Source organism: Girardinichthys multiradiatus, chromosome 19 (genome assembly GCF_021462225.1).
Source record: "Girardinichthys multiradiatus isolate DD_20200921_A chromosome 19, DD_fGirMul_XY1, whole genome shotgun sequence".
NCBI classification, from domain to species: Eukaryota; Metazoa; Chordata; class Actinopteri; order Cyprinodontiformes; family Goodeidae; genus Girardinichthys; species Girardinichthys multiradiatus.
The window spans coordinates 25,426,780-25,442,439 of record NC_061811.1 but is presented as its reverse complement, the minus strand read 5'-3'; positions in this window follow the sequence as shown (position 1 = coordinate 25,442,439).

Here is a 15,660-nt window from a genome sequence, read left to right as displayed (position 1 = left end):
TTGCACATTTTGCCTTAATTATATGCATACATTCAGGCTCTCTGTCTATGCCAGTAATATATATTTTAGTGAAGCTTGTTGTTTAATATGGCAAAAAATATTTTCGGAGCTAATTTGTAGAAGCCAACTTGTTTTTTTTTCAGTCATTTTCGACTACTTATTCCATAGTGGGTCACGCGGAAGCTGGTGCCCATCTCCAGCAGTCTATGGGCGAGAGGCGGGATACACCCTGGACAGGTCGCCAGTCCATCACAGGGTAACACACAAACAACCAAGCACACACTCATTCATACACCTAAGGGCAATTTAGAGTGGCCAATTAACCTAACAGGCATCTCTTTGGACTGTGGGAGGAAGCCGTTTTTTTTTTTGCTTACCAACACATCAAATGTAGACAGGTGCAACTTTTTCAGTAGAACTAACATGCTGAACTGGAAATAATGTTTTGTTTTTCCAGTTTTATAGATTAATAACGCCCTGGGGTCAATATTTCTAATGAACCCATCACAGACATTAACACTGTTTACTTAAGTCTTTGTATATTTGTCGTATCATCATCATGAAATTCATATTACACGCTAATATTATTCACTCCTACGGTGCACCCATTGTACAAGAGTAATGTGAATTATTTATCATGGTCTCATTTCCTGGCGTTTTAACAGGCTTTGTATAGTTTTGAGAACCACTTTCTGTTTCTTGTGGAGAAGTAACACCTTTTTATATTTCTGCTATAATTTGAGCCCCTAGTTATCGGGTGTCTGTACACCTGTGCAGTAATTGTTTTTTTGTTTTTTTGTCCATGCAATTAAATGTAATTGTATTGGTTAATTGTAAGCTTATTATTGTCAGTATTTTCAGACCTCTCCTATCAAACGTTGTAGTTTCAGTAGATTCTGCAACAGCTTTTGTGTTACCACTAGATGGTGGAATAAGCCTGAAAATCATGACAAGAGGAGGCCTAAATGTGTTCACATCTTGACAAACAACTGCAGACTAAATATGTAACAATGCAATGTGTGCATAATGAGCTGTAAGTTGTTTATTCATGTTTTAATAATACTTTCAGCTACTGAGCCCCTCCAAGAAGCTTTTATTTTAGCAATCCTGAAGCTAAGTCTCAAGCCACTGGACAGTTATTCATTAAACACAGACGTCACTTGTGTGTTTACGTCCTCCTTTCTGCAGTGCTGCTCCCCATCTCCTCCATGTCTCACCTGCAGTTATCCCAGCAGGAAGTGCTGTTTTTTAAACACAGCCTCAGTCACCTCATCAGATTTGAACATGAGGTGAACAGAAGAGGGGAAGATGTTTCATCTGTCATCTGGAAGAAGAAGTTGGAACGTGATTACTCTATCTTCCTTGTCCAGTTCTGAGTGTGTCTGCATTCATTGTTGACAGAGCAACCTGTTGGGTGATGAGTATGGATGAGGCAGAGGCCGATTTGCTCTGGCTGTGCATTCAGGGCCCCGGAGGACACGTGCGGAGACGATCGAGAAAGTAGAGGGCTCTTACTCACCACTTGCAGCCCTACATAAGAGCAAGTGACTCACATGGCAAACGCATGACGCAGGCATCTCGTACACATTTGCACTTGGTTACACAAATACGTTTTTTCTGTGTGTGTGTGTGTGTGTGTGCAAACTGGTACAAAACAAAGCTGGCTGTCTCTTATTCACAGGCTGTGGAAACAGATTTCACTCAATGTGTTCATTGTCTCATGAGGGTAGGGGAATAAAGAAGGGAGATGTTGCTCTGTACAGCAGAGAGATTTGCCTGCTGCAGAGAATCAGTGGAGGAAAATTAGTACACATACAGATGTAGCTGTTGTACATCTTTCGCATATTCGCTGAACCGTTCCACAACCCCAGGAGAGAATCTGATGTTCACAGACAAAAGATGCAGTGACTGACAAAAGCCCGCCAATATTCATGATTACTATAAAGCTGCCTAACTCATTTATTTATTAAAAAATCATGACTGAGTGGCCTAAAGAAGGCCATAAGAAGCCATGTTTGCAGTTACACCAGCCAGGAAACACAGCAAATGAGGTAGGAGGCATTCTTGTAAGAGGAGACCATAATGAAACATTTGGGCATGCCCCCAAAATGCTTTATGATAAAATGTGGTAGTGGTGGCAGCATCATGCTGTGGGAGCGGGTCAGACTTGATGGGAAGATGGATGGAGTTAAATACTGGGCACTTTGGGACAGTACCTGTTAGAGGCTACAAAAGATTAAATCAAAGCATATACATGTCTTAGAATGACCTAGCCAAAGCCCAGACTTAAATCAAATATCTGGGAAGATTTAAACATAATGTTCACAGACGTCCTTTACTCAAAAAGAATTATACACCTTTACACAAAAGGTCCAGGAACTGACTAAAGGCTGCTTACATTGTCCATAACAGCTATCTTAAGTTTATCAATTGGCTGAAAAAAAAATCCTAAAAACGAGTGGCAGGAAGAAAGCGAAAAGCCATGTAGGGGACACATGCTTATGAGACCAAAATTGACCTTTGGGTGTATGAGCCTAAGATATGTATGGGTAAATCTGTTTACTGCACATCACTCTAAACATACCATCAACAGAGTGCCACATGGGGGTGGCAGTGTCATGCTGTGGGGCTGCTTTTCCTTTGAGATCCAAACGTTTACCTTTGATAGTTGTGTTTTATCATAACACATTAAACTAACAGTGCAAGTCCTCGTGGCCTCAATGTGTTCCTGTATTATGGTACTAATAAACCTTTCATTTTAGTGTGAAGGTACTTGTTATAAAAGGTTTGATAACTAGTGGTTTAGAAGATGGCCAGTTGATGAGAAGATGGATGAAGTTAACATCCTCCTTGTGGTGATACATAGTGGTGGCAGCATCATGCTGCGTTTTTGGTCCCTTTTTTTTTTCAGCAGGGACAGAACGTGATCCGTTTTTCAGCTGTTTTGCCCCAGTTAAGCTTTCTGAGTTAACAAAACTATTGGCTTTATTGAACCTTCAACTTCCAAGTTAGACCCAATTCCAAGCAAATCATTAAGTCAAGTGCTCCCTTTGATTACCAGCCCCATTCTAGATATGATAGACATATCCTTATTAAATGGAGATCTACCACGGGCTTTTAAGGTTTCTGTAATTAAACCTTTAATTAAGATGCCCTTTCTAGATCGAGATAAATTACAGATCTATAATCTATCTTTCTTACGTACAATTCTTGAAAAAATATTTTCTAGTTAATTACAGATGCTCTCCATCAAATTTGAGCTTGAGCTAATTTGCAAATATGATTGCGCACAAATTTTAGTCCCCAGATAAGCAAAGCTGGTAGAGACTTACTCCAAACGTTGTGCAGCTGTAATTGCAGCAAACATTAGTTCTAAAAAGCATTGACAAATGCACACATTTTAAAATTTTCTAGCTTATGATGGTGTAACACATACAATACCAATAAAACACATTAAAGTTTGTGGTTCTAACGTGGAAAGGTTCAAGGAGAATTAATAATTTTGCAAGTCAACGTAATTTCTTTGGTGCTCAGTGTTATTTAGCTGTTTAAACAGATGAAACTAAAGTCAAACTCTGGTTCCAGTCATCAGGTCTTATCTCCTAGCATACCCTTGTGCGTAGATTAAAAACAAAAAATGCAATAACTGACATATAAGTGTTAGAATAAGGCTTATCGTATCAGAAGTGGCTTATTCAGCCTTATTCACATCTGCATGTAGGCAGGGGGTCAAATTGAGGCTGTCCATGACCTGAAAGGTGTTTGTGTGTAGGGGGGTGGGGGCCGTTAACGCCGGTGGGCCCTTAGATACACGTGTGTAAGTGTGACCTTGGGAAGTGGTGACCTCATCAACATCCCTGCCTGCAAAGCTAATCTGTTTCATTCTGAAGGATGCTCTCGCAATGGAGCCACTCATGAAGGTGACATTGGTGAGTGGGGCTGCTGGTGGCGTGGATACACACCCCTCTCTCTGTAGGCGCATACACAAGCACACTGAAATATGGATTACAGGCACAGCGCATGCAAGTAGGTGAGTGTGCTGCAAACGGGATAGAAAGGCAGAGCGTAAACTCTCATTAACAAACCACTGCAACTGTCATATAAACCCCTCAGTTAGCAGCTACTCAGGCCCAAAACGCCTGCAGCAGGTGCTGCTGCAAAAATGCTACAGATAAAAATGCTGCAGATTTTTACTCTGAGGGTAATCCAGTTTTTCATGTTTTTTTGTGCATAAGTTTGAAATCAACAGTCACTTCCATTACATATGTGCAACTGTGTAGCTAACCTTCGGGAAGCCCCCACATAAAAAAGCATTCAGCAGGTGTGAATTAACATAAAGCTGAAGAGTTTTTCTAACCTCAGGGCTGTGTTGCTGCCCTGGAGGAACTTTTACAACAATACCACTTTTTTTCTGATGGTGACATCTTGCACTGCATGCATGAACATCTTCATCCTCTTCTCTGTAAACACGTGCCCTTAAGCAAGGCACCTCTTGCTGATGTGGTGGAGCTGATGGGTAAAAAGATATGAGACTGCAAAGCTGATTGCATGCAAGTGATACTAGGAAGAAGCCAAGCGTACTGATAGAGAGCATCAATGCACGAGGTTGCATTTTAGCCGCAAAACAGGATTATAGGTGCCAGTTAAGGTTTATTTTACGGTTTTTGCCAATAAATAGCCATGTAACAAATATAAAGGATTTATTGCCTGGTGAAGGCTGACATGTCAATTGTTACTTGGAGGAACCTTCAAATAGAAGGAATAAGTATCTTATCAGTAGAGTTATCCATTTTTTTTCTAAAATAAAAATTCAGCACTTTTTACACATATTGGCATTCCTGGTAAAGAAATCTAAAAATCCCTCAAATAAAATATTATTTTATCTTTTATTGCAGTAGAATAATCTTACACTAAACATATTAGAAAAAATAACTTTTTAGTAAAAAATAGTTTGTTTGCAAAATCCATCCATCCATCCATTTTCTATACCCGCTGCTTCCACGGTGGCAGGGGGAAGTGGTGCCTATCTCCAGCAGTCTACGTACAAGAGGCAGGGTACACCCTGGACAGGTCGCCAGTTCATCGCAGGGAAACACAGAAACACACTCATACCTAACAGTCATGTTTTTAGACTGTGGAAGGAAGCCAGAGTACCCAGAGTGAACCCGAACATGCAAACTCCATGCAGAAAGTCAAACCCAGGACCTTCTTGCTGCAAGGCAACAGTGCTACCAACTGCACCACCGTAGAGCCCCTGATTACAAAATTATTAGGGCATAAATGTATCCCTAACTATCCCTATAAAATAAATTCAGTGGAAGTCTTTATCTATTTTTATACTCTTTTAAGTGGATTTGAATATCTATCAATATTTGAATTAGTAATCCATGACCTTTTGTTTCCTTAGGGTACAAATATGCCATGTTTATCATGCAGCTATGCACAACAAACAGGAGAGTAAGTCGAGTACAACAAATTGTCAAAGTTCACTGTTAGAGGATTGCTGCAAAGAATGCCATCTTGTGGTCACAAACTCTCTCCATAACAGTGATTAGAAGTTATCTACATGCTAAATGGTTGTTTGAGAGGCATGCCAGAGAAAAAGCATTCATTCTGTTGAAACATAAACATGTCAGATGAGATTGGTATTGAGTTTTCTGGCAAATATCCAGGTGGATTTGGGTTACAACAACAGATGATTAGGTGGAAAAGTACCTCTTGCTCACTGTTAAGTACAGTGGAGAATCTGTAATGCTGTGGGCCTCTTTCTCTTCCATATGCCCTGGGAACCCTGTTAAAGTTAGAATCATGAACTACTTAAATTACCAGGAGATTTAAAGTAAAAATCTCATTCAGGCATTCTGCAACATAAGGATCCAAAGGGATTAGATCCGGGGTTCTAAAACTTCAGTCCAATCAAAGAGCTGAATTAGTTCCTCAGCATGACATTAACGCTCCACATGGTCTCAGTAATTATTTGATTCATGTGTGTTGGAGCAGGAGCAAATCTAAAAGTTACAGAACAGTGGCCCTTGAGGACTGAAATTTAAGATAATAGCATGGCAAAGCACCCCATGCCCACTGTTAAGAACAGTGGAGTCTTCCAAACCTTTTTAAAGTGCATATTATTGTGAACTCTCCTAAAATACCAAAAAACGTAAAAAATGGAGGTTTCTCCCGGAAAACAGAAAATAGATTGTCATCGGGTCTTCCAGCAAGATAATGTTCCAAAGTACATAATTAAACACAGAATATGTTCTCCACACACAAAATCAAACTTCTTCCATAGCCATATGGGTCCCAGACCTAAATCTTATTGAAAACCTTTGTGATGAGATAAAGACAATATAGATCATCTACTATCGATGATCTAATAGACATGGCAATGCAACTCATGTCCATTGTGAACTACAGTGGAGGATCTGTGATGCTGGGGGCCTGTTTTTTCTTTCACAGAGCCTGGGAACCTTGTTAGAGTGCATGGCATTATGATCTCTTTGAAATAAGGACAAAACCAGGACATTTTATATAAATATAAATAGTATTTTTAAATTGTGTTGTCATTGGGTGGTTTGAAAGGATAAAGAGACAGTTTATTCCCATGACAATACACATGGGAAAATCAACCATGTTCCTTGGTTATCTTGATCCCCAGATCCAAATCCTATAGAAGAAAACAGTGGGGTGAGCTGAGAAGAGGAGATGAGATAAGAGAGGGTCCAGGTTGATTTGGAGAAATATGCTGTAAGTCAGAAGGTGAGATGTTAGCTCTACATTGACTTTATCATCTCAGATGGCATCTAATGTCTCAAAAAACCCTATTGAGCAATGTTTGTATCTTCTCGTGTAGATTCAGAGTGTGTTTTTTTCAGTAATGCTTTATTTCTAAGCAGATTCAGCTGCTGTTTTCCGTTGGTGAGGGGAGCCGGCCTGTTGTGATCTTGTAGAGCGGCAGACTGCTCTGTGCCTTTCCCTTCAACTGTGTTTCTCTCAGACTCGGAGGAAAGCATGAGTGGACGGTTTCAAGCTCCCCTCTCGCTGAATTGATTCTACTATGAGTCCTCTAGAAACGCGGCTCTGAAGCACAGGGGCGGATTACACTGAGCTATTGTTTCGTTTTTCTCATTTTCCCACCTTAAACAAGCCACTTTACCCCAATCCCTCTTTATATTGTCGGTATAATTCAGCAGATTACCAGAACGGGAGCGCTTTCCGGCAAACCGCGCTTTCCCGGACGCGCACGTCCTCAGCTCCCCCCTGTACCCAAACATGGTATATTCCACAATTTATTCCAGGGAAAGACTGACAGTTTTTTGGGTCATGAAGCAGCTGTTCAAGTCAGTGGTTCGCCCTCCCTCCGCAAGAATAAGGAATTAGTACATTTCAAATTAGATTGCGGAGCAAGAAGAGGCAAAAGTATGACAATATGTCCGCAGCACAGAATAAGGCATTTGAACATGAGGGAAAAGTATTTTATTTTGTTTATAAATTAAAAACTTGTTTTTTTCATAGCTGATTTATATTGTCTCTTACAATATTGCGTTGTTGTTGATATCTCCTTGCAGTGTATCATTGGGGCAAACAATTTAAGCAATTTGTCTTTAGAATTTAGCTAATATTTAAAATCCACACATGAATAACTGATAGAAAATGAGTGGTGACCCCTCTCCAATAAATCCAGTTAAGGTTAGTTCACCCAATCCACCAGTCAGGCCTAATCGGAGATGTGGACAAACATCTGAAACAATTTAGCTGCTTTAGACAATTTTCAACCCCCTACCCCCAGGGCCCCCTCTAATTTGCACCTAATTTATTAATTACAATGCATTCTTACACTTTTGCTTTAAGTTGAACTCTGAGTGCATTGGAAAGCATGGTATTTATGAGGCCAGGCTGGATTTGTGCACATGCATTGTTTTTATGCATGCGCGCACGTTCAGCATGGGTCAAGCCCCTTGGAAACAGCAGCAGAGGTCCTCTGCTTTTAAGTGGATTAAAACTCCAGCACAATCCCCAGAGCTGGCAGGCATTGGGCAGACTGGGGTGTAGTTTAGATGAGGTCTTAAGACTGATTATCTCTCATGCTGTCTTTGTTTTTTTGCAGTTCTGTTGCAGAAATGGGTAATACCATACAGTGTGTTCAAATCTGCATGATTTGTATATCAAAAGTGGGGAAGATATTTAATATTTTATTTATATTCGAGCAGTGCTAGTCAGAATTTTACATACATTTAAACAGGGTCAAGATTTTACATACATAAACCCCATTTTTGGATAAATGTCCCTTACTCAGTAGTAGAGAAGTAAACTGTTTTTGTAGTCATCAGCAAGCTTCTGCCATAATACTGACTAAATTTGACCACTCTACTTATCAGAATTGCTAGAGCACGTTAAAGCTGGTTGGTTCCCTGGCACAGAGTCTTCATTTAAGGTTAGCCCAAACCACTTACAAAGTGTATTTGGGATATTTTTTCTGCTGGAACATCTTACTGTTTCCTGGTTTTAATCAGATAGCTTTTAATTGGTGGTGTAAGTTAAGAATTTGGGGGATTTGGAGGTAATGACCCTTCGTCACTTTGTGGGATTTACAGGTACCACTAGTAGCTAAACATCCCCAAAGCCTGAAGCCTCCACCACCGTGCTTGACAGTTGTTTTGACAGTTTTTTTGAGGTATAAAAGCATTGCCTGGATGCATCCTCTGTACATTTTTTTATCATTTTGGAAATCTGAATCTTTGTCTCTTCTGATCATAAAATGTCAGAGGTGTAGTTGAAAGGCATTTGCTTTGTCCTCATGGGAAGCTGTAAATTTCTGTCACAGTTCTAGGTGCCAAATTTAAAAGCAGGAATTTCATTTTTGGTCAACACCCTCTCAATCCACAGTTAATGTTAAGGTGGCTTCACTGTGTCACTGATGTTGAAGCCTGTTTTAGGTTAGGATACACTCCAGCCTTTGTGGTTCTTCGGCTGATCCTAAATATCCGGCCCAATTTCCATTTCATCTGAGAGTGAACATTTTTATCAGATGGTTGAAACTGTTCATTGTGGGCCCAACGATGGCTCTGGAGCTGAAGGTTGCAGACCTGATCTAGCAGATGAAAACTGTGATTTTATCTCAATAAGGCTGAAGTTAAAAGTGCAACACCTTAATTTTTATTTCAATGTTAAAGTAAAACTGTAAAGATAAAAAATAAAATAGTTTCAAAGGCCCAATCAGTTATGGTTTCCGTGCCAGTGCATATCATCATAAGAAATTGATTTAGTATTATATCTTCAGTACAGGAGCCATAACAGGGGCCATGACCAGTTCTACAGGTTTACTGGCCCCTGTTGGCCCTTGTCTAGAACCGCCCATGGACAGAGACCAGGACTTCTTGAAAAATGTTGTCTGGACAAAACTGAATTGTTTGGACACCAGAATATAGGCAATGTTTGGCATAATAAAATACAGCGTCTGAGGAAAATAACCTCGTCATATCCACAGAACTATGTACAGGCTGTCTGGGTGTTTCTCCTTCCCATTCTGTTGCAGGGTGTGACTGGCAGGTGCATCCTCCTCAGCTGTGGCTCACCAGGAAGGCCTTAGAAAGGGAGGCTAGAGCAAGAGACAGACTGCAGATTGTTGGTTCACATAAGCAATAAAACCTGATTTTGTTTCCCCAGAGAACTCTGGCTCAGAGATTGATCAGATCATCCTCTGCTACCAAGCGTCTGAACTTCTCCCTGGATCCTCTTCCTTGCCTTCCTGGAGTAAGCTTACCTTAATGCACATCTACCTACCGCTCACCTGTCTTTACACCCTCGCTAACTCTGCAACTCCCCGGATTCCTCCTGGAAGGAAAAGCACAGAACCTTCTTCATCAATACACTCAACACCTGTCAAACTCAGTTCTATGGATTAACTCACCTTCCTCGGATGTTTATCTCGCTCATCTTAACATGGCTGCTCAGAGATTGTTCCTGGTTCCTGCCGAAGACTTTTACATTCTATTGCTGGAAAAAAATCATTGAAAAGAACTACTTGCTCTTGTGGCTGCTCAAGGGTTTCATTAAAACCACCATGACAAACCTATTATCGGCTATAGAGCATGGAGGTGGAAGTGTTATGGTTTCGGGTTGGTTCGCTGCAGCATGAGAATCTACCACTCTGTCTATCAGAGGGTGGTGAAAGGGAAAATGTGAGACTATCTGTAAAACATTTAAGTTCAAGCAGTACTGGAGCCTGCAGCATAACAATAACCCAAAACATAGCAATAAATCCATTAAGGACTGGCTGAAAACTAAGAAATGAAAAGTCCTGGAATAAAGTCAGAGATGCCACAGGGTGACGTGAAACAGGCTATACATGCAAGAGACCCTTCAAGCATCTCACAGGTGAAAATGAGGAGTGGGCACGTTTCCTGAGATTACTGTCAGAGACTGGTAGATGGATCCAAGAAGCATCAGAATAATTTTTAATGGCCAAGTTTCTGAGTGCAAACAAGGAATTTGACTTTGGTTTCCATCACTCACAAACATCAGTCCAAAACAACAACCACAATATGTAAAAACACCTTAAGATTTTTTTTTTCCAAATATATATATACACATACATGTATAAACATACACATATACATAAACACGGCAAGCTGTGGCAGTGCAGTGTGCTTATTTGTTTCCAGCAGAGTGGCTCACTACAGAGAGACACCCTGGGGGAAGAAACTGTCTCTGTGGCTGCTGGTTTTTGCCATTAGCAGTCACTGAAGTTATTTTATCCAGAGGGGGAAGACTAGCTTATAGGGGTTAGGGTGTCCTAACTTTTTCCTCTTAATCCACATTTTTGTAGATATTTAACAGGGTTAGGATTGTTGTTTAAGTGTAATTAAATTCCCATTTTGTTAGAGCTAAATAGAAAAAAACACGATTAGACATCAATATTTGAACATTTCATAAGAACTGCATATAGGAGTCTTAATTTATCTTTATTAAGATATGTGTAAATTGTATAAAGCAGAATTTCCATGTCTCGCCAAAGGAGCACCATTACGACAGTTAAATGTGGTGGAAGCATTATGATCTGGGGTCACTTTTCTTCATATGCAAATTAACAAATAAATGACTTCACTAGAGTAACATTAAATGTTTTTATGGCCAGAACCTGTCTCAAAATAATAGAAAATATTGAATAATAGACTAATTTATGACTTCCACGCATGTTTGAAAAGAAGAGAAGGTGTTGCATTAAAGTGAAAGTCAAAATGTTATGAAAAGTATGGTTGTAAACAAGAGCATTAGGCTGTGGATTTGGATCCCTACATTGCATTTCACTTCCCTAATTCTCTGTCGATGTTCTCGATATACAACACAGTGATGCAGATAAGTTTATAAAGTGATGACAGTTAAACAGTGCACTTCCAGCCGACAATGTGATATCATCTCTAAGATTCATTGGGCAATGTACTCTGCTTATCCGCTAACATTGTAAACTTGTTGCAGAATTAATCTGAAATATGCCCCCCAACGCTGTGTACTGTAGCCAAAACAGCCACAATAGTACATTCGCTGAGAAAATGAAATTATTTTGTTACAATGCAAGGTCCTGCTGGAATCCCCTGAGTTACTCCGACACACTCCACCCACCTTAACAGTGTTACAGACCAAAAAAAGGGTAGCCAAAGTTTTAACATCAGGTTCACTGGCATGCAATAAAAGGGCAAAGACAACAAAATCAAATGCATGTAAATTAGGAGATTCAGATTGTTTGTACTCTTCTTACAGAAGCAAAGATGACTTATTTTGGAAAGGCAAATGTTATGTTTTATAATCTAAAAACATATAGTAGGTTAATTATTTAGACCCTAATGAAGGGGATTGCACTCTGTGGCTCTGGAGCCATGGGGGGTTTTTAACTAGCTAGGTTTATACTTGACACATTCAACAGGGTGTGAGGGTACGTGCGCCAACAGTGACGTAATCCTGCTGTCATGAGGACCCTGTACACTGTTGCGGTGCCTGGTCATGCACCAAATGCTATCAAGCATTTTTGATATCTGGCAATGAGTCTTTTATATCCCCATGAAGGATTTATTTTCCCAGCTCTTCTTTGCAAAACTGATTTCTTTCAGCCACACTGAATGTTTTCTTTATCCATGTACTGATTTTTTAAGGTCAAGCTACAGCTTCTCAACAGGATTTTAGCCCATACTTTGAGTAGACCACTCCAAAACCTCCATTCAGTTTTGATTTTGTTTTTTTAAGCTGATAAGAAGACTTGGTGGTGTCCTTTGGATCATTGTGATGCTGTATACCTGAAGTGTGCTGGAGCATAATCACAAACTGATTGTTGTATAATTCTTCTTCAGAGTTTTCTGGTAAAGAGCAGAATCCGTGGTTCCAGCTATTAGGACAGGTTGTGCAGACCCTGAAGAAACAGAGCAGCCCCAGACCATTAGACCACCACCACAATGTTGGATGATGTGTTGCTTTTGTGAATTTTAGTCTACTTAATTTTGCAAGGCAGGTTGTGTTTAAGTGGTTTCTTAATTATCTTGGTTTGGCAGTAATCAGGTCTGGGTGTGACTAGTAAGATTAAACTTGGCTTTTAAAAAAAACTTGGTTAATCATGTCAATCCATGGATTAACCAAAGAGGGCCTTTATATTTTCACATAGGACCAGGATGGTTTGGATAGTTCGTTTCTTCAGTAAAAGAAATCATTGCTTGAAAATTGCATTTTTCATTTAATTGGGTTGTCTTTGATTTACCAATGATGCATGATTTTCCAATATATCTGATGATCTGAACCATCTAAATGTGAAAAAGAATGGACAAAATCTGTAAGGGATCACATTTGACAGAAAGTGCTAGAATAAAGGCAAGAAAAACAAGGGAGGGTAGTAGTTTTCAAACTTTAGAACATGTAGTATCTCAGTAAATACTAAGTTTTCCAAGCAGCGCCAAGTCCACAGACATTTTAAAACATAGTTAAATCAGGATTTGTTCAGTTTGTTGTTGTAAGCCTTACAATAAAACCCACAAACAATCAAAAAAAGAGAAAAAACATTTATTTCCACATTATTAGTTTACAGATATGGTCTAATTGTGCATTCCATTATTTCTCAGAAGTTCAGAAATGTTCCCTGAAGTTAAAACTCAGAGTGGAAAATTCACAGGTTTCTTACCAAGCCCATTCAAAATCCAAAATGGCTCCTTTCTTGCCTTTTAAATAAACAATATGCATTTTTTGAGACTCGCTATCTCGTATAGTACTAAATCTCCTTTAGTGAACATGTTTCTGTAGTTTGAATGTACAAAATGATGAGAAATCTATTATAAGCTTGTATTGTTAAAAGTCATTAGCATAAACACTAAACTAAGCTAGCTAGTCCAACTGCTAAGGTCAATTACTGAGTTTAATATCCTTCCAGATCCAAATTCTGACTTTTTGCAAAAACAACTTAAAACAAGTTAAGACTTTCTCAAAATTTCCAATGCAAAGAACTGTAAAAAAATCCGTGGAATAAAGGCAATGGCAAAAACCTTAACAGTTTTGCCCTTAGGCAAAACTGCATAAATAGCTGTAGCATGCTACTGTGATCAATATAACTACATTGACTTGGACAGCTACTGTCACTCATTACATTCTGCAGCTGCACCAACAAATTTAACCTGTTGCATATAAATGTAAACAACATGAATATAAGATCTCAGCAAGGGGAAAGGCACATCCGCTCTATCTAAAAATGCTCCTGAGCTGTCAGGACATGAGCTCAGCCCAGAAGGACAGAAAGATACTGCCCTATAAAAACTATAAGTTAACTGAATTTCTGAGAGACAAATTAAACTCAAAGTGCCCTCCGTACCTCAGAAAAACACACTTAGGACAATGCCTGGCTCTGTTTTGCATAATCACAGCTGATTACCCTGATGGACATGGAGGGTTCCAGCTTTACTGATAGTACTTACCATTTAAAATGTAAAAGAACAACAGCAATAATCAAGATTCAGAGTTTCCAAATAAATAACAAGTTTCATTAAAATGAAAAGCATTGCAATATAATCATATAAAAATATATCATTGCCTTTCTACCAGTTTTCAGAGTTGCTGATTAAAAGATCATAATTTCTTAACAGATTAAAGTTTGTCTGTAAAACAAAGCTAAAAATCACCTACGAAGACATAGAAAACATCCAGACTTTCAGGAAATGGAGTTGGTAGCTTTTAAATCAAATTTGTTGGCATGGAGACCTTTTCAGCTGGTACCACTGTTTTAACAAATATGCAGTGTAATGTCCATAGACAGATTCATAGACTTCTGCATAACATAGCACTGTGGAGTGCAACTCCTCACTGGAAGAGTCATTATCTTTCACACTATAAATCTTAGTGGTTTCAGTGATACCCCTTCTTACTCGTTGGTTAGAGTAAGTGTACAATAATAACTACCTTGTTGGAACTGAAACAAAGGTAATCACTTTACATTCAGTGCAACCTCCAGTAACAAAATAGCAGCATTTTCAGTTTTTTTATGATGAAGCATTAAAAGTTGGAAACGATGTTGATGCCAGTGCAGTAACGTCTCACAGCTTTGGTGAAGCATAGGGTGAAGAGTAAGCAGTAAGGCTGAGAGTGTTAAGATAAAATTGCAAACTGTAACACTTCATCGCATGCTGAGCTGTCACATGCAGTACATATAAAAGTGTACACACCCCTGTTAAAATGGCAGGTGTTTGTAACATAATAAAATGAGACCAAGATAAATCATTTGAAAACTCTTTCTTACTGGATCCTTTACAAATTAACTAAAATATAAAAAATACAATACAAAATTTGAGGAGGCAATAACCTAGTTTGTTAATTATGTCAAACAACTTTTAGGTCAATTAAAACATTCACTGTTCTGGATTAAAGTTCAACTTTCCAAGGATTTTACTGAAATTTCAGCATTTTCATCTTTTAGGTAAATGCATATTTTGCAAAGAGGAGACAAAGGATAACAATTTAAGACTCCCTTTGCACAAAGGTTTACTCAGGAGAAAGGTTGAAGGCAGCAACGTTCTCTTCCAATGAACAGAGAATATTTTATGGTCTGATTAAACCAAGCTGGAACTTTTAGGGAACTGCCCAAAACAATGTTGGGCACTGACAGAAGAACACAACACAGACCAATAAAAGAAGGGTGGTGGCAGCATCATGGTTGGACGTTGTTTGTCTCAGCACCATACACCAATTGGTTTGGACCTAAAACCAGTGGTGGACGAAGTACTCAACTATAGTACTTGAGTAAAAGTATTGATACTCATGGTCAAATCTTACTCAACTTCAAGTAAAAGTTGCTTGGTCAAAAATCTACTCAAGTTAAAGTACTGAAGTACTCACTTTTGAAAGTACTTAAGTATTCAAAAGTATAAATTCAATTTTCTAATATCAGTACATTGCTGTATAATTTTCAGAGTAATTTTACAGAACCTTGTAACTTTCAGAAACCACCTGATGTATTGATGCGTTGAACCTCTCTGCTACAATTTCTACAACACCTGTAAAGAACTTCAGCATAAAAAGGCCACAAAAAACATAAGGACAGCTATTTTGATTATTATTTTTATTTAAAAAAACACCAAAAATAAAACATGAAAGTCTTGATTCTCCTCACACTTTCACTATGGAATAGAGGTTTAAGGT